Genomic DNA, 12023 nt, shown 5'->3' with positions numbered 1-12023 from the left:
AAGGATAACTTCTTGTTCCCATCACCGTTCTCTATGTGCAGCTGCAAGCAATACAGTATCTGTATTTTGTCTTATTATGTACCGTGCTATGCAGAAACTGAGACATCTATACTGTTATTCAGTCTCTGCCAACTGAAAGATGTCATGCTTATAAGGGTCAGAATAGCCAAGCAAGCAACTGAATGCTATGCTAACCCTGTAGGACAGAGGTCAAGCAACTCAAATTGTACTGGGCCTCCAACAGTTATGAAAGGATATTGTTATAAGAAAAAAGAAATCTAACATTATACAATAAAAATATTTTAGAAATAAATGACAAAGATAAGAAAGGAAGGATGACAACACATAAGATGGAAGTAAATACACAGGGAGAACACACATAAGAATTGCATAGCTGGGGGGGCTGTTTGGGCTTGTTCTGCAGTTCAGAGCTACTTTACAATGTTGTTCTGACGCACTGTCCCACACTTCGTTTATTTCTTTTTGAGTGCTGATAATAACCAAGCTGCACTAGAATTTTTATTTTCTTTGGATGATTTGTTTCTGCTTATTTTGCCTTTGTATAACAGGCATATTTATGGCTATAAGGCATGGTCTGCATATATGAATGCTTGGGTAATTACTGGGAGGTACTGTACACCCCCAACTCCTATTGACAAATGGTTCGATATTAACGTAAGGAAAAAATGATGCTTGCACCAGCAGAATGTACTGGGTTTTGAAATTTATTCTAAGCATTTATAGGACACACCCACAGGGGATATTTGGTAATGTGCTAACGTACAAACTTCTCAGCTATGTAGAGGTACAAGGGCAGATGTCAAAACTTTTTAAACTGGATGTTAAAGTTTACAATGCATTGTGTAGGTACTTGGCTGCTCAGATAAGTTTTAGTTATAGTAGAAGTATGAGAAATGCTAAATTCGTGTAGTTTTTCTTTTTGTCTATGATGACATCCTACCTACTATAGAAAGTTCCTTATTTCTATGAATCTGTCTTTGTCATCACATAATTGGTAGCTGGTCTTCTTAATGTGTGAGATCTATGGCTGATGTCAGCCTTGTGCATATTAGGTTACATTCCCATTTTTCTGCTGTCTAAGGATTATGTGTTTGTCTATAATAATTGCTGCCACCATTTTCTGAAGTAAGGAGGTTTGGATTCTCCAAATAGTTCTTCAGGAAGTATAGGGAGAAAGATATTACCACTATTACTCTGTGTCACGACTACATTTCCATAACGTGTTTGTCAGTCACATTTCAATTACTGTCCTGTTTAAAAATGTGTCACTATGCACCTCACCAACTTCAACTTCCTTCCTTTCACAGTCGCAATAAATTGGAATTTCCACTAGGGGAACAATGGCAGGCAAAATTTCTGATGGTTCATAAAATGCCTGTGGGTAGTGTCACGTATATCTTCTCATGGGAGAAAAGGAATGCAGTTTCTGTCTTATTCAGATGCCTGCTGTGATGCAACCAACTGCCACAGCTCAGATTCAATGAAGTGTCTATGTGTTTGTTTTCTTCTTGTGTAGATCCTTCCCAAAGCCCCAAGGAGCAGAGAGGTCTAGAAGGGAAATTCCAGCACCAGAAAGTGGCTACAACCTCCATTGGTTTGAGGGATTCATTGCATCGCCTGGGCAACCTCCTATGGTGGGATTCCTGCAGAGCTCCAGCCACAGCATAGAGATAATCAGAGAATCATAGAAATGTAGGGCTGGAAGAGGTCATCTAGTCCATCCCCTCATGCTGAGTCAGGGCCAAGTATACCTCAACCATCCCAGACAGGTGTTTCTTTAACCTGTTCTTAACAACTTCCATAACCTCCCTACATAACTTATTCCAGTGCTTAGCTATCCTTATTGTTAGAAAGCTTTCCCTAATATTTAACATTAATCTCCCTTGCTGCAGAATAAGCTAATTGTTTCTAGTCCTGTTTTCAGTGAACATAGAGAACAATTGATCACTAATCACTTTATAGGAACCTTTGGCATATTTGAAAACTATTATCAGGTCCTCTTCAATCTTCTTTTCTCAAGACTAAACAGATCCATTTTTTTAACCTTTCCACATAGGTCATGTTTTCTATACCTTTTATAATTTTTGTTTCTCTCATTTGGATTCTCTCCAGTTTCTCCATATCTTTCTCACAGTGTGGTGCCCAAAACTGGACTCCATCTGAGAGTATGGCGGGACAATAATCTCCTGTGTCTTACACATGATACAGCTGTTAGTATACCTTAGAAGATCAGCCTTTTTTTGCACCTCTGTCACATTGTTGGATCATATTCAATTTGTGATCACTATAACCTCCAGATTCTTTTCTGCAGTACTGCAGCCTTCCCAATTGTTCTCCATTTTGTATTTGTCTATCTGATTTTTCCTTCCTAAAAGTATAGCTTTACATTTGTCCTTATTGAATTTCATCTTGTTGATTTCAGACCAATTCTCCAGTTGGTCAAGGTCATTGTGAATTCTAATCCTGTCCTTCAAAGTGCTTGCAACTTCAACCACCTTGGTGTCATCTACAAATTTTATAAGCATATTTTTCACTCCATTATCCAAGTAATTAATGAAAATGTTGAATAATACTGGATGCAGGATCGACTTCTGTGGGACCCCAGCAGATACGTCCTTCCACTTTGACAGCAAATCATTGATAAATAGTTTTTCAACCAGTTGTGCCCCCTACCTTATAGTAACTTAATCTAGGCCACATTTCCTTAGTTTGCCTATGAGAATAGCATTTGGGACTTTGTCAAAAGCCTTACTAAACTCAAGATATTTCAAATCGACTTCCTTCCTCCTGTCAACCACTAGGCCAGTAACCCTGACAAAGAAGGAAATTAGGTTGCTCCAGAATGATTTCTTCTTGACAAATCCATGTTTGCTGTTACTTACTACCTTATTATCCTCTGGATGCTTACTCATTGATTGTTTTAATAATTTGTTCCAGTATATTTCCAAGTTCCAAAGTTATGCTGACTGGTCTGTATTTCCCCAGGTCCTTTTAGCTCCCCTTTTTTAAAGAGAGGAACTTTGTTTGCTTTTCTCCAGTCTGCTTACCAATCCTCCATGAGTTCTCGAAGATAATTGCTAATGGTTCCAAGATTGTTTCAGCTAGTTCCTTAAGGATCCTAGGGTGAATTTCATCAAGCTTTGCTGGCTTGAATGCATCTAACTTATATTAACATTCTTTAACCTGTTCTTTCATATTGTGGCTTGTGTTCCTTCCCCTTGTTGTTCATATTAATTCTATTATGTATTTGGTCACAATTAACTTTTTTAGGGAAGACTGACGCAAAATAGGTATTAAACACCTCAGGTTTTTTTCATATTGTCCATTATTATCTCTCCTTCCTCACTAAGTAGGGGACCTACAATTTCCTTTGTTTTCCTCCTAACATATTTATTGAACCTCTTATTATTGCCTTTTATGTTCTTTGCTAGTTGTAACTTGTATTGTGCCTTAGCCTTTCTGATTTTATCCCTGCATGCTTCCACTAAACTTTTGTACTCATCATTAACAAACAGTCCATGTTTCCACTTTTTTGTAGCATTACTTCTTGATTTTCAGGTCATCAAAAAGCTCCTGATGCAGCTACATTGGCTTCTTACTATTTTTTCTCTCTTTTCTTTACATTGGGATAGTTTTCTGTTGTGCCTCAAATATTGTCTCTTTAAGATACTACCAGCTCTCCTGAACTCCTTTTTCCCTTTATTTTTTCTTCCCATGAGATCCTACCTAGCAATTCTCTGAGTTTGTTAAAGTCTGCTTTTTTTGAAGACCTTTGTCCTCATTCTGCTGCTCTCACTCTTTACTTTCCTTAGAATCACAAAATCATATCCTTTCATGATCACTTTCAGCCAAGTTGCCTTTCACCTTCAGACTCACAACCAGTTCCTCCCTGGTAGCCAGAAGCAAGCCTAAAATTGCTGCCCCCCGGTTACTTCCTCCACCTTATGGAATAAGAAGTTGTCCCCAACACGATTCCAATAATTTATTGGATCTTTTTTAGGTTTTGCTGCATTACTTTTCCAACAGGTGTCTGAGTAGTTATTCCCCCCAGGTATTGTGTTTTGAACATTTCTGTTTTGGATAGCTCTGTTACTTGTTCTAGAAATGCCTCATTCACCCCCTCCTCCTGATCTGGAGGTCTATAGTAGGCCCCTACCATGAAGTTGCCCCCTGGATTTTTTTGGTTTTGTCCCCCCCACCCTTCTTTTATGTTCACCTAGAGTCTGGTGACTGGTCTGCCTCGCATCTCCTTCTGGACTTCAGAACAAATGTATGCATTCTTTATGTCTAATGCAACACCTCCTCCCTTTTTCCCCTGCCCATCCTTCCTGAACAAGCTATATCCTTCTATATCAATATTCTAGTCATGATTTTTATCCAACCAAATCTCTGTGATGCCTATTAAATAATAATTTAGCTTGTGTACTAATACTTTCAGTTATTTCTGTTTGTTCCCCGTACTCCTTGCATTTGTTTATAGACATCTAAGATTTTGAGCAGATTACCCCACTGTATTCCATGGTTGGGGCTGTAAACTTTGATGAAGGCATCTTAGCCAAAGTGTTGGCAATTCTCTGCTCTGTATACAAAGACTGACATCAAATGAAGATAAACTGAGTATGTGAGTAGCAGCTTCCTGTATAAGCTATTTAAGTGCTTGGGGCCGCTCAAATGTTCATCTCCCACATACGAATAGAGATTTTTAGGAATGTAAAAACCCTAAAGTACTAACTAGTTCAGCCCCTCTCTTTTGGCAAGGAAACCTTCAACATATCCAGAATTATGATGTTACTTTAAAGAACACTTGTTGGAACAACTCCTCTCCAGGAGCCAGTCTCAGCCTATAACATATAGTGATGGTTTTTGCATTTATGAATTTTGCAGATAATCCTTTTTCCCCCTCTTTCATGCAGTTTCAACTACCACAATTGTCAGTTGTTTCAAGGGCCCAGATACAATCCTGCCACATGTTCTGAAACAGAGCCAGCCAGAATATGCCATTTGCTGAGGATGTGTCTGCAGAATGAAAATGAACATTGCTTTCTGTAGCTCTTCTTATGCAAAGTACTGACTGAGCTTCCCAGAGCCAAATCATCTTTTCCCATGGCCAAGGAAGCTGTTCTCAATACTCCAGAAATATCCTTTTTTAGAAAGGGATTTAGTGTTGACAAAAGATGCCTGTTTGACCCTGAAACTCTCGAGTCACAAATCTGGCACAGTGCAGAGAGAGGCAGTGCAAGTCCAGAAAAGAAGCCTAAGGATGGTAGGCTAGCTGAATAGCTAAGCATAGCGGGTCAGATTTCTCTCTGGTGTGACACCCCTGAATTCCTTGGAATTTCACCAGTGATTAATTCAATCCCATCTGTTTCTTTCTTTCTGGTCAAAGTTTTACCTCATTAAACCTTTAGACCATGCTGTGTTCACGAAATATAAGGAGTTATGAATTCCAAGTAGCAAACACCTCCACATCAAGAGGTGATAGATTGAAGTTGATTCTTTGGAAGGTTTTTTTTTTTTTTTAAAGGCAAAGTTACAATAAAATGTTAAAATACTGAATCATAAAGACAATGGCTATAGGAAGCTGCATGCTTGCTGAGGAGAAAAATTCTGCGGTGGCTTACTCTGGCTGACCTTCACTTTACTGCACTGAAGCAGAGGCAGGGGAGATCTTTTATATCATTACAAACTTTCACCTCTTTACAGCCTTTCAGTGGGATCTTCATGGATTCTTCCTTTTCCTCTCAATTTTACCTGAACACTCAGAAACCCTATGGCTACTTCCCATCTGTCTGAGGAAACCCCATGAATTGGCAGGGGGAGGGAAAATCACTCCTGAGTGAGGCATGCTCACTGCTCTCACTACTCCTAGCTGCTGGCTAGCAGGAGCAAGACCCAAGCTCAGATACCCCAGGCAGCCATGCAGTGAGGGGCTATTGGACTCCCTGGTCCTTTAAAACTTTTTAAAATGCTAGTTTATCTGAACCATTTTGGAAGGTTTGGGAGGTGCATCATACTAGCAAGATGTTTACTCTCATAGTGTCAATTTTTCTCAGTTTTACCTTAAATGTTTAATAGGATAAATCAGATGTGAAAATGTATTGATAGGTTGAGTGATGTGTGTTGTGAAAGTGGCCTTGGGAAGTGTGGGTTTCCTTAGGGAAAAGTGCTGGTCCTTCAGTTGTGCACCATTATATGTTGATTACACCCTGGCTACCTGTTGCTCTGTATATTGCTTGCCTATTATTTTAGGGCCTTATCCAAACCCATTGAAGTCAATGGCAGCTTTTCAAATTATTTACTTTGGATAAGGCCTTTAAACTAGAAGCTGTCTGGGGCAAGGACTCTATCTCCTGCATGTTCTGTACAGCTCTAGGGACACCATCAGCACTCATAGAATAAACAATGTAAGAGCTGCTAGTATGAAAGCAGCATATGTGTACAAAACTATTTGGGGCTTTCAGGAGCACTTAGCCAGTAAAAGACCTCAGTAAAAGACCAAAGAGGAATGAAGTATGCAGACTAGAGTGGGTGTTTCATATAAATCAAGGACTTATCAAGACAGGACCAACAGCTGTATGTGGGTGGGGAAATTCATTCAAAGATGCTTAGCTGGCCACCGTGTAATATTATTTGTATGTACCTGCAGTATCTACAGGCATCCATAGAGAGTACCACTGTGCTTCAGACTTTGGTTTATTTTGTGACCCCTCTTTTGCACAGAATTTTCTATTTAAATGGCAGCATATATACTAAGCCAATAGAAATATCTGCTTTGATTAGAAAAATAGAACTTTGTTTTTTGTTTGGGAGAGTTGCTCGCCATAGAGTGCAGTTCTTGTTGCTATTGTGATAACCCTTTCCATATGTTATAATTATTCTAGAATGTCCCCTGCCTCTTAGAGAAAAAAAAATAAAGCAAATACATTGTTTTGCTTATAAAGGAAAAGGTTCCGTGAGCCAGTCTTGCTAACAATCTATTTCCCTCTCTGGTTTCTGCCTCTCTGTTTTCACCTCTCTCTCTAACCATTTAAAGTTGGCACAGGATTGAAACAAAGCTAACAACTAGAAGCTGGAGAGGCTCTTCTCAGTTATATTCATGGAAGGCAGTTTCAGCAGCAGCCCAATTCTCCAATGTGACCTGGAAGCATGGGGGTAATTTGCTTCCTTTATGAGGCTATAACTCTGAAGTTACAGTTCTTAGAAACAAGATTTGAACTAAATAGCTGTTTTGTGCTTTTTGTATTTGGGGATATAGATGAACATAAATGAAGGGGAAAGACTTCATAGCAGAGAGAAAACGTATCATCCATCAATCATGCAGCGAGGTGCGAAAGGAAGGGAAAGGGAATTTGTAGGTGCATCTGGAATGCAGGATTGGGGCCACAGTTGCTTCTTAACCCTTGATTTTGTAATGCCTAGTAAATAATTTATTTGTGGTGCATGAGCACACGTCATGTCTTTTATTAATCTCTTCTACATTTGTTTTTGAAAACACCTTGTTGTAATGCGTTTAGTGGCTGTCATCTCTCCTGGTAAACAACTCTGACTCCATTAACCCAGATAACTAGAGACTTTTTTACAGAGAATTTACTTGTTTCATTGTATCTAGGAAACCAAAGTTCAAATTCAAAGGAATTACAAACTATATAGTTTATTTCCATATACCTTTTTCTTCCTAAAAGAAGCAGCTGTCCAGACAGCTACCCATTAGTCAACAAATCAGAGCAATTCTAGAGGCAGCAATGCTAGAGGTCCTTCAGCAATATCTTTTCAATCATGGAATAATTTCCACAAGCTAAGCAAGGTTACAGCAAATATATTTCTTTTATTTTAAAAAATAACTACAACAGAGTGAAATCACCTATCGAAGGCCATCTGGTGACTTAACACTTTTGTGTGGCTCCAATACTTTTGAAAACAAAGTCAAAATTTTAACTATTCTATAATAAATTAGCATTTTCAAATCTCTAAACTAAAATCTGCCATCTGATTTTCCTGTTTACCTCTGATGTCCTTGATACTGGAGGGAAGAAAGGAATTTGGTGCTTTTGTTGAGGTTGGATCTGGGGGAAGGATTGGCTTGCAGGTAAAATATGAGGCTGAGAGATGGATCTTGACTCTACTCCTGGTTCTGCCACAGACCTACTGTGTGACTCTGGGCAAGGCACTTAATCTCTCTGTGGTGTAGTTTCCCCATCTGTAAAATGAGGATTAAAACTTTCAATTACAGAGGGTTGTTATAATGGTTAATTCATTAATGTTCTTTCAGATCCTTGGAAAGAAGGGCACAAAGTGGTATTTTTTTTTAGCAATGAGCATAACAAGGAGAATTTTGACTCCTGAACTGCAACACTGAATTGTATTCCTTAGTCTATCAATGATGAATGTTACTGATTTTTCTGTATTTCATTTCAGTTGGATTTGTTTTGTATTTTTTTTCTCTTGCTGCATGCTACCCTTTTTTAGTTTCTACCATGTTTGATTTTGGATTGAAAGGTTTGTTCTTAGGTTTTTGTTTGTTTTTTTTTCTCTAACTTTCATCCTTCAGATAACATACTGAAAAGTCCCTTCACATTATGATAGTTAATAGCAAGGCATCAATGACATTTTCTTAACAGCAAAGTCTTGACTTGTCACATGAAAAAGCAGAGACTCCATTTGAAGAAAATGTTGGATGCTCTGTTCTTTCAGGTACAGTAAACTTATCCTTAGTAGTACCCTGTGGCATCTCAAATAAATTATTCAAATTGTTGGCTTTTACCTGCCTGTTTTTTGAGTATGTTGCTTAAAGATAATACAGAGCAAATCACAGTAATAATAGAGTTTGGCTAATAACTAACATAACTTACAAATTCTATTTTTTAAAAAGAATAGTAAAATTAGTTGTTGTTTTTTTAAATCAGAGTCTAGATTTCTGATTAGAGCATAGAGAAATCAATCTTGGAGACCATTATATATCCCTTAAAGATGCTCAGCTCACACTTCTCCCCTCCCCACCATATATATCGATAAAGCCTTTTTAGCACAGCAGCTTAACTCGTTCAGCATGATAAATGACAGGAAATGTTTGCTCTATCTTTCTTTTCTAAAACTCTTTTGAAAACACAGTGTACTAGCATCAGAAATAGCCTGGTGAAACCAATTCTATTAAACATTAAAAGAAGCTTTCATAAATGAGGGAAATTAAACCTGCTCAGCTATTCTGGATAGAAAGAGGAAGAGAGGGAAACAATTCTCTACTTTCTTCAGGCCTGACTCTGCAACTGTCCTGTTTTAGGCTGTGTCTGCACTACTGAGACTATACTAGCATTGCTATATTGGTGTAGCTATGCTAGCATAACCCTATAGTGTTGACACAGCCTACACCAATAGAAGGGTTTTTTTCTGTCAGGGTATATCTACATTTTAAACACTACAGCAGCACAGCAGCAACTGCGTTGCTGGGGAACTTCACTGTAGACACTCACTAGGGCTGAGGGGTTCTCCCACTGTTGTAGGAATCCACCACGCTGAGAGGCAGTAGTCAGGTGGAAGAATTCTTTTGTCGACCTCTCACTGTCTACTCCGGGGGTTAGGTCAGCATAGCTACATCTCTTAGGGGGTGTGGATTTTTCACACCCTTGAGAGATATAGTTATACCAATGTAGATTTTCAGTGTATGAGCAGCCTTGAGTGTAGGAACATCACCTCCCTGAATGAAGTTAGCTACCAAAAGCCTTCTTCCATCACCATAGTTGCATCTACACTGCGGATTAGGCTGGCATAGCTCTGTTGGTTAGAACGGTCTTTTTTCACACCCCTGACTGACATAGCTATGCCAACCTAACTTTTAAGTGTAAATAAAACCTCAGGAGCCCTCAACAAGTCTTCAATGGGAATTGCAGGTGCCAAGCATCTCTAGGAGTCATGCCCACCACTGACTCACATGCACAACAATAGAATTGGACCTTTTAGATTACTGGCCTCCATTCAACATGCTATTTAAACACATGCCAACTTCAAATATGTGAAGTAGTCCCCATGAATGGAGCCTGCGAGCTTGCTGCCTCCAAAAAGTATGTTCAAGTTTTTTAAGTTGTACCCAGTGCTCAGACTGATTGCAGCAGGATTAGGAAGAAATTCTGAGCTGGAAGAGCATTCCATTTACTGATCTGCACTTTGATTTGGAAGATCTGTGATTCTGAATGGCCACAGCTAATGACACGGATGAGCAGGGTTGACCTGCCTAACCAGATGGCCTCTGTCAAATTGCTGTTCAAAAGCTACTTATGGTCTCTACCCAGTTTCCACTGAACTCAGTGGAAAGATTCCCTTTGACTTCAGTGGAAATTGAATTAGGCCTCAGTTATAGATATTCTGAAACAAAATATGGTGCTCTGTGTGCTCATTTGCAGATGATTAGCCAGTATTCTCTTAAGAGAACTCTTTAATACAGTTGTCTGGGCTCCTGGAACAAAGTTCACGTGTTTAATTTTGGATGCAAAGGTTTGTTCTTAAGTTGTTTTTTTTTGGGTTTTTTTGGAGTCAAAATTGTGAAAGGCTTCCCAACTCTTACTCACTTCATCTTTACCATGTATAATTTAAAAAATTCTAATAGAAACTAAAAACAAAGGTAAAATTTCCAAAACCTGAAGAGGATAGAAGAGAAGAGGCCAAAATCTTCATACCAGAGAATTTCAATAATATAAAAAATGGGGAATGCTCTTGGATAGGTAAAAAAAAGTTACCATGGAATAAGAGCCAAAAGGGTTTTAAAGAAAACGGTCTACATTTACTTTTAAATGCAGTAAAAACAAGATGGAAAGTATTGAGTGGAGGGAAAAAATTTCATTTTAGCTGATAGCAGTTTTTATTGAGGAATACAAGGCTATATTTGAATATACTTTGAGTCTGAGCCAGTTTAAAATGGGGATGGGGAAAACAGTTCTGATTACAAGAATGAACAACCTAGTCCTCTGAAATTAAAAATAAACATTGTGTGGGCTTAAATTTTTACTTAGCGTTATTTAGCCATTTTTATGATTCCCTTCAGGAATGGAAATAGGGAAATACAGCAGAAGGGGTTGTTTTCTGAGTATTTCTGGCTATTGGATCTAAATGGACAGAGACAGCCTTATAGTGAAGGAAAATCAAGAAGCTTTTGTGAGGGTATAACTGCAAACCCTTGGGCCATGATTCTCCAGCTGGTATAAACTGGTGTTGTTCCATTGACTCTCAAGGAGCTATACTAATTTACTCTAACTGAGATTCTGGCCTGGTCTACACTGCAAAATTAGGTCGATGGAATGCGGCTTCTGTCGACCACATAATGTATGTATCTCCACTGGCAGGTCCATTCCACCAATCTAAATCGCGGTAAAGTTCGACTTAATAAAACTACCTCCGCAAGTGGCGTAGCTCAAACTCAAATTGTATGGGTCGAATGAGTGGCAGTGTAGGCAGAGTGTTGTGTAAATCAACTTCATTGGCCTTTGGGAGGTATCTGTTGTGACCGCTCTCGACATTTGCACTCTGCTGCACCACAGCCACATACACAAGAAACAGCCCCTCCTCTCAAACCTTGGGAAATTTTGAATTCCCATTTCCTGTTTGGTCAGCATGGAGACAGCTTGGCAGCAGAATTGATCATGGTGACTGCATACCCCAAACATGTTCCAGCCTGGAGTTGACCTGAGGTCTTGGATCTCATCAGTCTGTGTGGCGAAGAGTCTGTTCTGGCTCAGGTACGAGCCAGCAAAAGAAATTTGGATCTGTACAAGATATCATGCGACATGTTGGAGAAGGGACACAAGAGGGACACACAACAGTGCTGTGTTAAAATAAAAGAGCTGAGGCAGGCATATCAGAAAACCAGAGAGGCGAACAATTGTTCAGGCTCGTCACCAAAGACATTCCACTTTTACAAGGAGCTGCATGCGATTCTCAACGGTGACCACACCACTGTGCCACTCCACAGTGTAGATACCTCAGGGGATTCTGAATCCAGGATAAATGACGATGAG

The sequence above is a fragment of the Emydura macquarii genome, unplaced genomic scaffold (assembly GCF_026122565.2).
Source record: "Emydura macquarii macquarii isolate MOO-44397 ecotype Brisbane River unplaced genomic scaffold, CSIRO-AGI_Emac_v2 contig_968, whole genome shotgun sequence".
Classification (NCBI taxonomy): domain Eukaryota; kingdom Metazoa; phylum Chordata; order Testudines; family Chelidae; genus Emydura; species Emydura macquarii.
The sequence above is the reverse complement of the archived record's forward strand: the minus strand, read 5'-3'. Positions refer to the sequence as shown.